Source organism: Palaemon carinicauda, chromosome 20 (genome assembly GCF_036898095.1).
Source record: "Palaemon carinicauda isolate YSFRI2023 chromosome 20, ASM3689809v2, whole genome shotgun sequence".
Lineage (NCBI taxonomy): Eukaryota > Metazoa > Arthropoda > Malacostraca > Decapoda > Palaemonidae > Palaemon > Palaemon carinicauda.
The window spans coordinates 6013568-6023567 of NC_090744.1; the positions used below are offsets into that span (position 1 = coordinate 6013568).

General features: G+C 33.6%; 1 long non-coding RNA gene across 1 annotated transcript in view; it reads right to left on the reverse strand.

Annotated features, from left to right (window-relative positions):
• LOC137660136 (uncharacterized) overlaps window positions 1-10000 on the reverse strand; it is a 13182-nt gene that overhangs the window by 657 nt on the left and 2525 nt on the right. Inside the window, exons 2-3 of the long non-coding RNA XR_011047614.1 lie at window positions 5273-5388; window positions 1-3534 (exon numbers count right to left, since the gene is read on the reverse strand). The exon at window positions 1-3534 is cut by the window's left edge and continues 657 nt beyond it. This is a non-coding gene — a long non-coding RNA (uncharacterized lncRNA). The remainder of the gene's footprint in view (window positions 3535-5272; window positions 5389-10000) is intronic.

The following is a 10000-nucleotide window of genomic DNA, read 5'->3' on the forward strand; positions in this document are numbered from 1 at the left end:
CAGAATAAATATCTTAATCCATAAGGGAAATAGCTAATCAGAATAAATTTCTTAATCCATAAAGGAAATAGCTAATCAGAATAAATTTCTTAATCCATAAGGGAAATAGCTAATCAGAATAAATTTCTTAATCCATAAGGGAAATAGCTAATCAGAATAAATTTCTTAATTCTTAAGGGAAATAGCTAATCAGAATAAATATCTTAATCCATAAGGGGAATAGCTAATCGGAACAAATTTCTTAATCCATAAGGGAAATAACTAATCAGAATAAATTTCTTAATCCTTAAGGGAAATGGCTAATCAGAATAAATTTCTTTAATCCATAAGGGAAATTAAACATCCTAAGTTAAGCAACTCTGAGGTTTAGCTAGAGATTAAGGGAGGGGTATTTCTTATTATCTCCATGTGTGTAAATTATCCGATTGGCTAATCAGAGTAAATTTCTTCGTCCATAAGGGAAATTCAACCTCCTAGGTTGACCAATCCTAGGTTTTAGCAATGGGAGTTGGTAGGTATTTCTTAATGTTGCCCCATGTGAAATGATTAAACATATGATTTTGATTATTTTCAAAATTGGAATAGATATGCAAGAACAGTCTTATATGATAGAGCTTGTCTATGAAAAAACTTCTCTGTAAACAAGGAATGCTTCGTTTGATCTATACAGGCACACAAGTCTGTATGGTTACCGTTAGCATCAATATTGCTAAGAATGTGAGCCTGTGCACATAAAATAAGGCTTACACAAGTCTGTATCATTGCCGTTAGCATCAATATTGCTAGCAATATGAGCCTTTGCAATTTAAATAGAGCTTTTTAAGAAATAGTTTACTGACTAAAGGCTGTTTACAGTCAAACACACTCATACAAGACTCGTCTTGCCTGTCTATCCCACGTCTGAAAAATGAACAAAATCTTAGGGGTTAATTTTTTCATGAGTGATATTAAGAAATAACTCCACCTTGCTAAACACCAGGTTGGCTCGATATAAAACGTCTCATTTCCATTATGAATGGAGAAGTTTATTCTAAATAGCTATTTACATATCCTGTACTTAATATCATGAATGAACCCTTTCTAGCTCTCTAACAATAATGAACCTAAAACATAATAACAGTAGTACATAATGTACATATTACTGCATAGTGACGTCCAAAAATACTGGGTCATTTAGCTTTACATATTTGATATACATAGTTATACCATTACCATTAGAATGTTACCTTTTTGCCATAAATTATCCTTCAGGATCCTTGCTCTTGCAACTTCAGGTATTTTTGTACATACAAATTTCACTGATGCAATTAGCATAATTAAGTAGCACTTACTATTCACAACAAAATATTTCAAATAATCATTCTAACCAATGTACAGTTATGAGTCAAGCAAGCATCTCATGTCTCAAGACTTAATGATAAACATTTGTGTAATAAAAACATGACAAAATTTTTTATTGTATATAAATGACTACTGGTTTTAAGCACTTGATATTTGCTTTTCCATAAGTGAAAAATCCATATTTACCATTTCTAATTCAAATCCTATTTATATGAAGTTTTTATTGAACTTTCAAAGCAAGTTTAACTAAAAAACAGCTTTTGATAGGTGTAAAAGATACAACCTACATTTCTATTACAAAGGAAAACTAAAACCATAAATTTACTATCCAATCTCTGTAAATATTATTTAAAAAGGAAATAACTTTTAAAATACTCCTTCAAAATGCTACATTTATCTCGCAGGCATACACTAAATACTTATAAGAAAACCAGTTATTTTTTAGCCTCTCTATAGGCAATTATTCCTGTTGCTATTCTAAATAATTGATCACTACCCAATTATTTTTATCTCCTAGTAAGTAGTGCTTTAACTGCAATTCCTTCCTTCTTATGTCCCTTTTCAAAGCAGTGATATAGTTGCAATTCCTCCCTTGTCCCTTTTCGAAGCAGTGCCATAGTTGCAATTCCTCCCTTATGTCCTTTTTCGAAGCAGTGCCATATTTGTAATTCATCCCTTTTTTTATGTGCCTTTCCCAAGCAGTACCATAGTTGCAATTCCTCCCTTAATATGTCCCTTTTCGAAGCAGTGCCCTGGTTGCAATACCTCCCGTATCAAAGCAATGGCATATTTGCAATTCATCCCTTTTTATGTGCCTTTCCCAAGCAGTGCCATAGTTGCAATTCCTTCCTTATGCCCTTTTTCGAAGCAGTGCTGTAGTTGGAATTTCTAACTTATTATATCTCTTTTCGTAGTAGTGCCATAGTTGCAATTCCTCCCTTATAATGTCCCTTTTCGAAGTGCGGCCATATTAGAAATTCCTCCCTTAATATGTCTCTTTTCGAAGCAGTGCCATAGTTGCAATTCCTCCCTTATTATGTCTCTTTTTGAAGCAAGAATAATCTTGAAGTTTTACATTAAAACCACTAAGACTTAAAATAATACGTTAAACCAACTCTTTGACGTTAAGTTTTACATTAAAACCACTCTTCAATACTTGAAATATTACGATAAGCCCACAATTTGACATTAAACCTTACATTAAAACCACTCTTCAAGACTTCAAATAATACGTTAAACCAACTCTTTGACATGAAGATTTGCATTAAAACCACTCTTAGAACATTTACTTTAAGGAATATTCCTGAATGATAACTTATAATTACTTCACTGACGGTTTCCATCTCTTAAGATCATAAAAAAAGTTAATGCTTCCCTGGAACTCGTATAAAATTACTATTCCTTTCATATGAACGTTTAATATAAATCCAATTCGTAAAATTGTCCAAACTACAACTGTTATTAACTATATAAACTATACTGTATTCTAGACTAGAATAGCCAAATAGGCACTTCTTTGCATTCTTTGTACAAAAGCTTAAAACCAATAAACAAGAGATTTTATCCTTTTGAGAGAAATTTTGTCATTGAAATGTTTTTAAACAGAGATGCCCATTCACTGGATATAACAAATGATTAAGATATTCTATGCAAACCAGTATTTGGAATGTTACACATGACCAGAATAATTAAAATATTGAAATGTTCAGAAAATTATTAATTTAACGAAAAACTATAACAATTATTTGATATGAAGGCTTGAGATTAAACTTTCAAACTTATTGGGAAAAGAGAGAGAGAGAGAGAGAGAGAGAGAGAGAGAGAGAGAGAGAGAGAGAGAGAGAGAGAGAGAGAGAGATTATTTTAACTTTCTAATACTTAGTAATACTATTTAAAACATTTAAAATACTGATTCCCTTCACAAATATTCAAAATTATAAGGGTCTAATAATACTTCATAGAAATTTGATGACGGAATGGTCACTTCAGTGAGACTATTTGGTCCTCCTTTTGAATCAGAAATTAATGTAATTCGTCGATTATTTTTCCTTCCTCGGAAGATTTCTGGAATTCCTTTGTTGTAGGAAATCCGAGATTGTTCGCTTCTGATCTTCATGATAAGTGCACACTCGTAGTTTGATTTTGTGTGTTGAGCAGGAGGTATAGATGATTTCCTCTTTTGATGATTCTAGTCTGAAAAATCAATGAAAAATATTAATTTTACAGATATATGTTCTATTAAAATATTTTACTGTACTCTTCCATATCAAGACCAATCTATAAGTTTTAAAAAGATTCCCGAAGACTAAAATTATTGCCAGATCTTTGCTGAGAAAGCATCTATAACGTTTAAAATTCTTTTAGAAGACTAAAATTACTGCCAGATCTTTGCTGAGAAAGCATCTATAACGTTTAAAATGCTTCCAGAAGACTAAAATTACTACCATATACTTTTAATAAAATGTTCTAAGAACACAGGATTAACGATAAAAAATTACAAACAAGACAACCAAAAGTTTATCGTGTAAATGGGAAAAGTATTGAGTCCTAAATCCTAACAAGTTAATACTTCACCTCAATAATCTAATGACTGGCCTCTGGTAATCCACTGACTAACAGCAGCTCCCAAAATCTTCAAATTACTGCCTGCAATTTTCTTCAATAGATTATAGATCATATTTACTAGATAAAACAATCTACTTTACACCACAGAAGATATTGATATAAAAAGCTATGGATAATAATAGGATTTACTGACAAGGTAACAGTTTCAGATGTAGAATATTGCTTAGTATAGTGCTGTGGAAATGAATAACTAATGTGGTATTTTCACTCTCCTGAAAAAGGGATCTGCTACTTCCTACATTTATCAAGTAAATGTATCTCTCTCGTAATTGAAATGATCTATTAGATTTATTATATGATGTATGGATCCTCCATAATCTAATTCCAGCCATCCTATAATAATTCATACGAGTGGATCTTTTTTGGTAAACCTTCAGTCAATGAATTGGCCAATTCTACTTATCTTGCATTGATCTATGGAACATTCTCTCTCTCTCTCTCTCTCTCTCTCTCTCTCTCTCTCTCTCTCTCTCTCTCTCAATCAGTTCGTTGACGAGATTATTCAACGTTTTGGTTTTTGGTTTACGGGGTATACTTTATCGATGGACTTACCTATCCAACACTATTAAACCAACAACCTGGTTTTACCGGAGTCATGTCTTTAACATTACAACAAAACAACAATGTTTTTTGCTGATGGTTAATACTAGCAAAACAACAATGTTTTTTGCTAATGCTTAACCAGTGTCACCTAAAATAAATAAAAAAACCCTATCCAACTTTATCCTTTAATTATATAATCCAGCCTTTACCCACCACTGGTTTCCTGGAGATAGGGAGAGAAACGGCGGTACAACCCAGTGGGTGAAGTCAAAAGTGGCTTGTGTGAGCTGATAGTTATCATTCAAGTTTCAGCCAAGCTGAAATTATACTCCCACTAAAAGATGATGATTTGTATTTGTGTAGGAACAAACAGAAATTCAACACAATACTAATCTATTGGCAATCAAATCCCACCTTAATTAATTAATAATCTAATACTACTATAGTCTTCTAATAAGAGCACTAATAATCTTCAACCCCCTTCAATTGGCAAAATCTAGAATTAGTCAACCTATCATTTGTCAATGCAGTACAGATAGAAGACAATCGTAGTGTAATCATCTTACAAGTAAAATCTGCCTTGAATAGCTAAGAATAAAACTTTTTTAATTAAATCTTGCTCAATCCACAAACTTCGACAGTCTCTAATCATCATAATACATAAAAGGTTAAATCCAATATCAATTTGACCTCAGTCTACGAATAAGTCAACAGTTTTTAATACTATTCAAATCTAATAAACAATGCTCTTTATTAACCTTACCTTTAGAATTCCAGTTACTACAGCTAGCTGGTTTTCATATAATATGCTTTCATTGAAGTGCAGTAAAATTATAAGCCTTCAAATTTGTCTCCTATAGCTCATTGCTCCTGATAAACCTGATATAAAAAAAAGTGTAAATATTTTAGTATTCCACCATTTTGTAGTTATATTGGGGAATTGAACATGAATTTCTTGCTTTTACAATTTATCTAAAAGGACCTTTTAAAAATCTATTGATTAGTTTAATGAATAGACGATCATGAGTTTAGTTTTTAAGAATATATGATTACCTACGGCCAGATATTTTTCAATGAACAATACTCATCACCTACTTCCCATAATTAGAAAATTATCAATGCCTCAAACCTTTATTTTTATGTTATTAAACCTCTTAAATGGTGCAATTATCATGGATTCACAAGGAGAAGCGATATTTTATAGGGGGGAATACTATAAAACAAAATTTAATGTATTACACTATGTGCGAATAACTGATATGGTAAGTATAAATCACACTAAAACCAGGTGTAAAAACACACAGCACAATTGTATCTTAGGAAACCTAGGTTTTGGGTGGGGGAAAACTAAGTGAAAGACTAGGATGCATCATGTCTTAACCACACCCACCTAACCTAGCCTAAGTTGCTTGGCGGTCGTCCTCTTTGATTGGAGTATTTTTTTAACATTTATTCAAAATAACAAAATACAATATTTACATTTTGGAGTCTTCAACCCCTGTAACTTCCCCTTTTCTTAATTAATGATTCTATGTCACTTAGAAAACATTATATAGAACTTGATTACACCAAACTTGCTTTAATCGAATGCCATTATAACTAGATTGTATTCTCCTGAAGTACTTGTTACATACATAGTAGCCAGTGAGTAAATGAAGAGGACCTTACAATTACACAATTTTTTCCACACAAGCACCTTCTATTAATACATCAGTCATTAAGTAACTCCTTACACTCCAAGAAATTGCTGTTGCATAAACATTTCTGAGGCCTGTAACATAAAACTTTTGGAAGCTTCATTTAGTTCAAAAGTTCAGTTAACGAATATCTCAAGAGAAATATTAGCAAAACGGTCCCAAACCCATATAACAGTAGCATAAGCACAATTATTCACATGTGATATATAAAGCAGCGAAAAGATTGAGACAATAGTTCTTTTAATATTTGTGTGACTTTTTAAGTTATCTTCTTGCTCATTAAATTTATAACAAAATCTGCCAAAAACAGTAAAAACACTACCACATCTTACGCCTAAATCCAATTTTTTTAAGTTATGATCCAGTTACCAAAAGGCATGCTGTGAATCTTTAATCGTGCGATGTACAGTAAAGCTTTGATTATTTGAGTTAAATTTTGCACAGGAATTTGTGTCTTGTGGTTGGCTAAGTTGGGATATACCTCCATAATTTGATTTTATCTAAAGTATTGTATGTCAGGTTGGGTTACATGCTCATAATTTGATTATATCTACAGCATTGTAAGTCACATTAGGTAAGGTAGTGGAGAAGTTGTTCTTAGTCTGGCTAGGTAAGGATCCAGCCTCCTAGGTTAGGTTAAAGTTAGTACACAATGTAATTTTGGTTAGGTGGTAAGGTAGGGAAAGGAACAAATTTGTTTAAACATATGAGGCAGCACCATTTTTGCTTTATATAATACGCAGCACTGTGTAGTAATACCTTGAAAGGGTTGCCTTGGATTCTATGTCTGGATTTTAGTGGCAGTGTATAACATTGTAGGCTAAATAATGGTAAGGTCATGTTAGCTGTATGAACTCACCTAGCCTGATTTAATTTGGATTTTCTTAGGTCTCACTATAGACAATTTCTTTTAGCGAGGCATATTTGCACCGACTCGCAGCGGTGCCCTTTTAGCTCAGAAAAGTTTCCTGATCGCTGATTGGTTGGACAAGATAATTCTAACCAAACAGCGATCAGGAAACTTTTCCGAGCTAAAAGGGCACCGTTGCGAGTCGGTGCAAATCTGCCTCGATAAAAGAAATGGACTATAGGTGGGAGAGGAGTTTAAATTAGATAGGTAATGTCATGTGGCCTAGCCTAGTACATCCCTACTTTACTCTGTGTATCCATATATATTGTACACTTATTTTTGCAATATTACGTAATGAGTGATTAATTCCGATATAAAGATTGTAGTCACATTTTGTTTGTCTCTACCCCACCAACATTCTAATCTATATTTTTCTTGAATAAACCACAGGACAAAAATTTTCTCTCAATACAATACAATAAATTACAGTAAGTATGATATTTCTCCAATTTGTTAATAATGTGTTCATTATCAACAATGAATAGCTTTCGTTACTTCTGTATTTTTGTTTCCACTCAACTTCATGCTTACCCATTCCACGCTGAAAATTTTTATGACTCCATGTCACTTTGTACCTAAATTGCAATGTAGTTAACAGCTGTAAGTGGGTACCATATAAATACCATTTAAAATGGCATTTATCCTAATAAGCAAATCCATTAGAACTTAAAGCTGATGTTATATATTTATAGTATACGAGGCAAATTTGCGAATTAACACTGAATACTGACAAACAGGACACTTGCCATATAGTGGTACGATGTTATGAGCATAACTGATGTGCACCAGCATTATGAAGAGTCAAAACCTGACATGAAAATATAAGATGGTGAGAAGAAAAATCACAAAAATATACACATTACCGTAATTGTATCTACGAGTATGTTGGTTAATGAACCAATACTTATTATTCACTAACAGGTCTTTGCTCGGCTGTGGCTAGCCTCGCTGGCAATAAAACATTATTATTGCTATATAGTCAGGCAAGCGGTACATTTGCTACACATTACCAGAGTGGGGAAGTATTTTGCTAGACAAAAATTTAGTGACCCAACCACCACCCGACAGCCTGGAATAACTGGTTATTCTGGTATGAGATGACTATGGTACAAGGTGACTATGGTATGAGGTGACTATGGTACAAGGTGACTATGGTATGAGGTGACTATGGTACGAGATGCCTATGGTACGAGATGACTATGGTACGAGATGACTATGGTACGAGATGCCTATGGTACGAGATGACTATGGTACGAGATAACTATGGTACGGAGTGCTTTGATTCCATTTTCTCCTGCATACACAACAGCTCAAGTCAATGAGCATGTTTCTCCAATGAGAACGTGGTGGCTGTAGAAAATCTGAATAAGCCTCATCTCAATTTGCCCAATCAGATTCTAGATAAATATTAATTAATTTTTTATCTGGTTTTTATTAAAGTCGTTAAAAAATGCACTTCGATGGTTCATTTCAAATCAAATAAAAAAAACTCTTAATTTCTCATTTCAATTATGAGTAATGATTGGCAGTTGTGAGGGGGTGTAAACTAACCCAGTTCAACACTAAGGTAGTCTACGTAACAATTATATTAAGAGTCCTAAATATGTTAATTTATCATGCCAAAGTTCGAGCTCAAAACCCTTGTGGTGTAATTTGGAGCTTACCTAAGTGTTGGTTGGTCGTTCCAATGATATTGCTACTCTTCACCCATAAACATTAAACTCCGACTAATATAGTAAGGCAATATATCATCCTGGGTCAGCTTATTAATGCTAAAACATATTATGGTGCTTTAATAGTGACCTACATGGCTGGCGTGAGCAGCAAATCCATGTACTGCTTGCTAGAATAGAGGAGCAGTGATATGGTTATTTGCGATAAAAGTTGAGCCATCACTCCGTTGGCAAATAAACATGGTCACACTGCTCCTCTGTTCTGGTGTGCGGTACATTTATGTGCTGCGCATGCCAGCTTTGTGGGTCACCAATAAAGTATCCAAATTACCTATAATTCATATCAAATCTCTCTAATGGTTTATGCATGCTCCATACATAACCCATAAGAGAGATTTGATGTGAATTATAGATAATTAGGGTACTTTATTGGTGACCCACAAGGCTGGCATGCACAGGATATCCATGTTCCGCCTGCCAGAACAGAGTAGCAGTGAGATCATCTTTATTTGTTAACGAAGCGGGCTACGGACAAGCAAAAACAATTTGAGGGACAGCAAATCAAGACGCTTGTAATACGACCAGGTTAAAGGTTTAGAAAACAGTGCTCGGCTGTAAATGGTACTCTAGAGAAAACGGTGCTTGCGAAGTACCTATGTCGCACTTGTTTAACCCTTATCTTTTTTACATGAAAAAATTATTCTCTCTTACTTTTCTTGTTGTTTTGCAGTGCTTGACAGAAAATGGTACTCTAGAGAAATTGATGCTTGAGAAGTACCTCTGCCACAGTTGTTTCACCTAATTTTTTGAAAAATAATTGTGTGCTACTTTTCTTGTTGTTTTGTAAGATTCTGACACTATTACCTTCTGTAACTCAAGAGTTTTCACTTTGTCCCACCCAAAACCTTGATTCCCCCCTTGGGGAACACTCATTACTATTAGGGTATATGGGGTGGTTGTAATCGTAAAATGAGAGTTTTGCAGAATATAACACAGAACACAATTAAACAATACGAAGGCTGAAAAAAATTTGTTCAGGCAAAAGTGGATTGGCTGAAGTACACTAAAATCCTTACTTTCCACCAAGTCTTCCATAATTAAGGAGTAGTGATGCATGCTTAAGCCTTATTAGGGCATTTAGGCTTACCTAAAATATGTCATGTAAATTCTGTTTTTTTTCCAAGGGTCCAATACACTAAACACATTATTTG